This window comes from Mastomys coucha, unplaced genomic scaffold, assembly GCF_008632895.1.
Source record: "Mastomys coucha isolate ucsf_1 unplaced genomic scaffold, UCSF_Mcou_1 pScaffold21, whole genome shotgun sequence".
Taxonomy (NCBI): Eukaryota; Metazoa; Chordata; class Mammalia; order Rodentia; family Muridae; genus Mastomys; species Mastomys coucha.
The window spans coordinates 135,220,164-135,226,776 of record NW_022196904.1 but is presented as its reverse complement, the minus strand read 5'-3'; positions in this window follow the sequence as shown (position 1 = coordinate 135,226,776).

Below are 6,613 nucleotides of genomic sequence, written 5' to 3'. Positions count from 1 at the left end.
TCGAACTCAGAAATCCACCTGCCTCTGCCTCCCAATTGCTGGGATTAAAGGCGTGCACCACCACCGCCCAGCAATAATAATTTTTTAAAAAAGGTTTCCAGAAGCCAGGAGTACTACTACATAGCTGTAATCCCTGGCACTTGGAAGGTAGAGGCAGAAAGATCAGGAATTCAAGGCCATCATGCTTCTACCAAGTCTGAGGTCATCCTGGACTACGTAAGGCCCTGTCTCAACAATACAAGACAGGGATGAACAAGGTGGCTCGACAGCCAGCAAAGGCACATGCCTCCAAGCCTAAACACTTGAGTTCCACCCGCAACCCCCCGGGACACACATGGTGGAAGGAGAGGATCAACTCTCACAGATTTTCTGTCCCCTGACCCACATATACACACTGTAGCACTCACATGCCTCTGCCACAATAAACATGTATGTAAATAAGTAAACATTTTTTTTAGGGTTAAAAAGGAGAAGTTCTCAGAAGCAAAATTTCCCATGCATAAAATATCCCATTGCCACATCTATTATTGACAAAACGTGGAAAGAACCTAAGTGCCCAGCACCTGCAGGAACTAGCCCATTTAAGGGCTCTGTGCTGGGTTAAAGTTGCTCTCTAATCCATTTTCCATGCATCTCTGTAGCTTCTATGTGCCCACCATAGAGCTTGGCAGCATAGGTACAGGAAGCAGATCTTCTGGCTCCTGCTCTAATCTAGATGGGCAAAGTGCCCACCCTACCCACTTTCCTCACCCCTGGTTGTTGTGTATTATCTTGTCTTCCCACCAGACTGGAGCCACTGAGAAAGCAAAGGAATCCTAATGTTTGTCAACCCTTAGCAATACTTGCTGAATGAACAGATCTGTGAATTCTTTTGGCCCAGCCTCAGTTTCTTCAGCTGTGGAATAGGGACTAGATCACCAAGTATGCTGGGTGGTTCAAAGAACGGAACCGAGCCACACCTGCTAGCTCATGGTGTACGGGAAACGTGTACTGTTGCCCGCAGTATGCTGCTGGTGCAGCCTCTCTCCTAAGGCCACTGTTCCAAGATGAATAATGAATACAGTTGTAGCATCTCGTGGCCAAGGCAGACAATGTTGTGTAAGAGGAGAAGTAGACAGTATACAGCTCAGTGTGTCTTCTGCTTACCAAAGTGTCAGTGCCTGCACACAAGTGACCAGGGCTTGGCGGAAGCTTCGCTACACAGGCTCTAAGCTACACAACCTTTTCTTTTGGAACAAAAGGACCAAAGAAGAGTTTCCAGAGCTGTGATGGGTGCTGAATTCTGAAGACTGTGCATTGAGTGGCTGATGGGCCCCGGGAGGGAGCCGGGGAGGGGGACTGAGTCTCTGTGCCATGTCTCACAGTTCTGTGGCTGCTACTTCTGTCCAAACTAAGAGCCAGATAGGTGTTTCTACTGTCTTTGGAAAGACCAGGACTGTAGAATACACAGAGTCCACCTAAACAAGGGCTTTTCCTCTACCAGCAACTCCACCTGCAAGGCCCCAAAAAGGATTTCTGGGGGGTGGGAATATGTCTCAGAGTTAGAGTGTTTGCCCAGTCTAGCAGTCATAGGCCTTGTGTTCTATTCCTAGCACAGAGAATCATCTTGCCCCACCCACACTGACCCCCAACACCACAAAAATAAAATAAAAATAAATAAATAATTGAAGGTGGAAGCTGGGCTGAGGTAATGGCCCAGTCAGCAAAGTGCTACCTGTGGTGAGAACTTGAGCCCAGATCCCTAGCACCCATTTAAAAGATTAGGTCCAAGGCATGCCAGTAGACTATTCCAGCCAGTGCTACAGAGATGGAGAAGAGTGGAAGATGGCTGAAGCTAGCCTAGTTGAGTGGGTAAGCTTCCAGGTTTTATAAGACTGTATCTCATAAAACAAACAAACAAATAAAATGGAAATTGATTGAGAATGATAGCTGATGTTCAACACACACACACACACACACATACACACACCCTCAAAGTAAAAAGGAAAACCAGAAAAGGCTCTGTGAATCTGCCTGTAGGAGAGCTTTTCCTCCAACAGGCAAAAATTGAGTCTGTTTAGCACTTGTCTCCCAGACCACAAGGACATCTCACTGGGGAGTGAAACTTGCCCAAGGCCAGCAGATCCTAGGGCCCCACCAGGACTCCTTCAAGGACCTTTATCTTTCTTTCCTGCATTTCTGGTCCAGCAAGTCATAGACACTTGGCACAGAGGGTTCCCCAGAGAGCCAGAGGAACAGAGCTCTGGCCAGGCTACCAGGTTCACACAGAACCAGGCACTGCTCCAGTTCTGAGCCTTCAAATATTGATGAGAACACAGAGAGGCCAACAGTCTGGAATACCATATGCTCAGGATTGGATTACGGCACCTGCCTGCAGAGTGACAGGGAGTGGGACCCTTTGCTGAGCGTTCAGGTTGCACACCAGCAGCTCCTGAGGCTTTCTGAGCCCAAGTATGATTTTATTTGATGTCCTTCTGCCATATACATACAATGATAGCATCCACAGCTGGGCCAAGGGCTAAAGAACTCCAAGAATGTATGCCCAGAAGTCTAGTGGCCAGGGCAAGCACTCCTCTAACACCTCATTTTGCATGGATACCAAGCATAGCATTATGTAGATAAATCTGTCTTTGGAGGCCATACTCCCATGAGTTGTATGACTTCTGATGAGGAAATCTCTCCTCCAGGCATCCCCTTCCTTAGTTGGATTCTCTGGCCCATTTGAACTCTCCATTTCTTGTTTTTTTTCTTTTGCGGGGTGGGGGGATGGTAGGGGGTTAGGGGGTGGATAAGGGATGAGATGGTTCGTAGCCCTGACTGACCCCACATCTTGTAGCAACTCTTCAGCTTGTGCCCACTGAGTATTAGGGTTATAGATCTGACCCTCTGAGTCAAATGCTCCTCAGCATCAGGTGGGGAAACTGTTCCTACTCTATAGGCTGTTGGAGACATGCCCTGGAGGACTGAATGCAGAGCCAGGGTTTCAGAAGCCATAGCTATTCCCAGCTGCTTATTTTCTGCAGGATTCCCGGAGGCCGGCAGAGGCTGACTGTGGTCTGTTAAGAGGTCCTACAGTGTCAGCCAAGAGCAAAACCTGTAGAAACCCTGGCCATGTGGCCTTCTCAGAGATCAGACTGAGCCAGGACACTTTTCCATTCTTTGGGGTTCCTGGCACCTTCAAATGCAGGTGGATGAACAGGGCTATAACTGGGACATACTAGAGCAGCTCAAACTAAGCAAATCCAACATCTTTCGTCTCATTTTCTTTTGTTAGAGTGTATCATGTAGATTGGACTGGTCTTGTACTCATTATACAGCTAAGGCTGACCTTTGATCCCTGGTCCTCCTGGCTCCTTCATCCTGCAGGTGTGAACCAACAAACTCTGAACATGGGCAAATGGGTTTCCCATATATAAAGGCTTCATGGACAAAAGTGGTCTTAGTCACATCAGTTTAAGATAGAAATGGATCTGTGTACCTTCAGTATATGGTTTGAAGAGCATCTGTCATGCTTACCATTGTTAATTGGGATTGAGAACAGCAATTTGGAAACAAAAGAGAGTAGACAAGTATTTCCAGAAGCAGAATTGCTCCTTAAATCAGAGTTGAAGCCAGGTGGTGGTAGTACACAAACCCCAGCACTCTCGGGAGGCAGAGGCAGGCAGATCTCTGAGTTCAAGGCCAGCCTGTGTACAGAGAGAGTTCTGGGGCAGCCAGGGCTACTACACAGAAAAATCCTGTTTTGAAAAAAATCAGAACAGAAGGGCCACAGTGTCTCTGCAGAATCAGAGACTGTACAGCATAATGGGGGTGAGGTTCTTGAAGTTTTACATGATGGAAAGAGAGAACCTTGGGGATGGAAGAGTCCATCAGGGGGTCAGTCCCCCTCCAGCTGGGAAGGATAGAAGCCAGTGGATTAGGTATGCGGATCTTCTGACCAGAGAGGCTTCCATAGGTCTGTCAGTCACATCAACTCTCTTGCTCAAAGCTTCTCAACCCACCTGAGGCTTATAGCTAATAAGTCCTTCAATTCCCTGTATTGAGAAATGACACTGCAAAGCACAGAAGGCTCCTGCTTACTAAGCAGGAGCAGTAAAGGGACCCCTGTGGAGGTAAGCTCTGAGTCCTTTGGAGTGATTGCCTGTGGCCAAATCAGATGAAAATCTGTTTAATGACTTTGTTGGCTCACCCTACCTTTGTGTACCTTTCAAGTGTACTGTTTCAGAAGACTCCAGTGCTAGTGAGATGACTCCATGGGTAACGATGCCACCAAACCAGCTGACCTGAGTTCTTCCTTCCCTCACCAGAACCCACATGGTGGAGGGTGAGAGTCAATTCCTACAAGTTGTCTTTCGACTTTCACATGCACACCATGATACATACACACACAATCACCTTAAATAGATATAATTTAAAAAGAAAAAACTCCAGATACTGTGAGGTCTAAATGAGAGATGAGATTTCCAGGCTGGGAAGGGAAAAAACCTGAGTTCAGGTGCTGGACTCTTCCTCTTCAGTCAGCCATGGTCACTAGATAGTCAGCCTGGTGCCCTTGAGATGGCCCTTCCACTTTCAGAGGACCCTCTGTACATATAGGCAAGCTGAGGCTTAGGGTAAGAAGGAGGCAGTGATTGCTTACCCAGGCTGCCATGGCCCACCCTGGGCACATTTCCTTTCTCTTTGACCCGGCTAGACAGTACAGAGGTTCCCTTTTCACCATCAGCTTCCCCTTCCCTTTTTTTTCCCTCCAAGACAGGGTTTCCCTGTGTAGCCCTGGCTGTCCTGGAACTCACTCTGTACACTAGGCTGGCCTCAAACTCAGAAATCCTCCTGCCTCTGCCTCCCAAGTGCTGGGATTAAAGGCATGCGCCACCACTGCCCAGCCCCCTTCCCTTTTTCTTTCCTTCTCTTTATAATAACAAGAAGGGGGAGGTATGTAAGCCTGCGATGTCACATAGGCAGGCTTCACAGACCTGTTGCCAGGGCAACAGCTACCATATTCCCAAAATCCATTGGGCTCACCTCCCACCTTTACCTGGGGCCACTACGTCAGAACCCAATATATATATGGGGAACGCACAAGTCTCTCTCTCTCCCTCTCTCCACATGGCCGGCCCCTACTTCTCTACTCTCTACTTCTCTCTGCCTTTCTCTGCTTTTGCTACCCTCTTAACTCCCCTCCCCATGCCCTAAATAAACTCTATTCTATATTATACTGGTGTGTGTCTGGTCCCTCAGGGGGAGGGATACCTCCCCCCTCACCTTGCCAGAACATATTCTTTTTTTTTTTAAGATTTTATTTTTTTATTATATGTATGCAATGTAGCTGTCTTCAGACACACCAGAAGAGGAAGTCAGATCTTGTTACAGATGGTTGTGAGCCACCATGTGGTTGCTGGGATTTGAACTCAGGACCTTTGGAAGAGCAGTCAGTGCTCTTTGAAAGGCTGGAGAATCTTAGAATTTAAAATGAGGGCATTTAATAGAAATGTATGTATTAATGTGTAACCTTTACTTAAAAGAGGGCAAGGAAAACCTCTGCCACAAGCCAAAAAGGTGGAGTAGCCAGTTCCAGGAACTCAGAGCCTCAGGGCTCTGGCTCCCAATACCTGCCCCTCCTGAATGATCCACAATGAGGGCAGAACTAAGAATGAAGGTCTACTGGTTTATGAGACTCTCCACCCTGCCGACAGATAGATGAAGATTATGTTCCTAGAATGAATATGTTTCCCTCCCTAACTGAATACCTTGGGTTGGGTCCTTCAGAAATTTTCCACTGTTTTTATGTTCTGTTTCCTTGGTAAGTCTCTCTCCACCCCCAGCTTCCCTTAAATATCCAACACTTCTTGTGTTCCGGGTCGAACTCCACTGGCCAGCATGGTCATGAGATCAACCCCGGTACCGTATCCCCAATAAACCTCATGTGATTGCAGCAAGTTCGGTCTCTCGTGAGTCATTGGGTGGTCGCGCCATCCTGAGACTTGAGTAAGGATCTCCCCAGTTCTGGGGGTCTTTCACTCTTAACCACTAAGCCATCTCTCCAGCCTCAGAACATATTCTTATAGCTCTTTCTCTTTTTATGATCACAACATTCTTGCTAAGGCCATTTCAGGTTTAACTAGAATCTAATCTCCTTCACGGAGAATCCCATGGAAAATTAACCAACTCTATTCTAGGAACCCAAAGTCAGGATGTCCTAGCTAACTCGCATTTGTGTTTGTTAGAACTACTTTTGTGTGCAGAACCCCCTCAAACAGCCAAGATTCCAGGAAGTGGTTTTTGCCTTCAAACCTCCTGTGCTCTGGACACTAGCTCTGGCTACAGTTAGGTCCCCGAATACTTGGGTATAGTCCCAGCTGGCTGGAATAAAAACTTTCAATTGGCTATAAACTGTGTTTGAGTTGTCATCTCTGTAAACTCCCATGTAGCACCTCAAGTACACTTATCATCATTGTTGCTTTGGATGTGGGGAGACCCAGTCCTGTACTCAAAAGCTCTTAAAGAGTCATACAAGGAAGCAGGTAAAAGAGTTAGCAGTGCCATTGCCCACTCTGTGACCTTGGCCAGTCCCCTGCGTCCCAGACCGGAGGGTAGAGGGGGAAGATGGATAGGG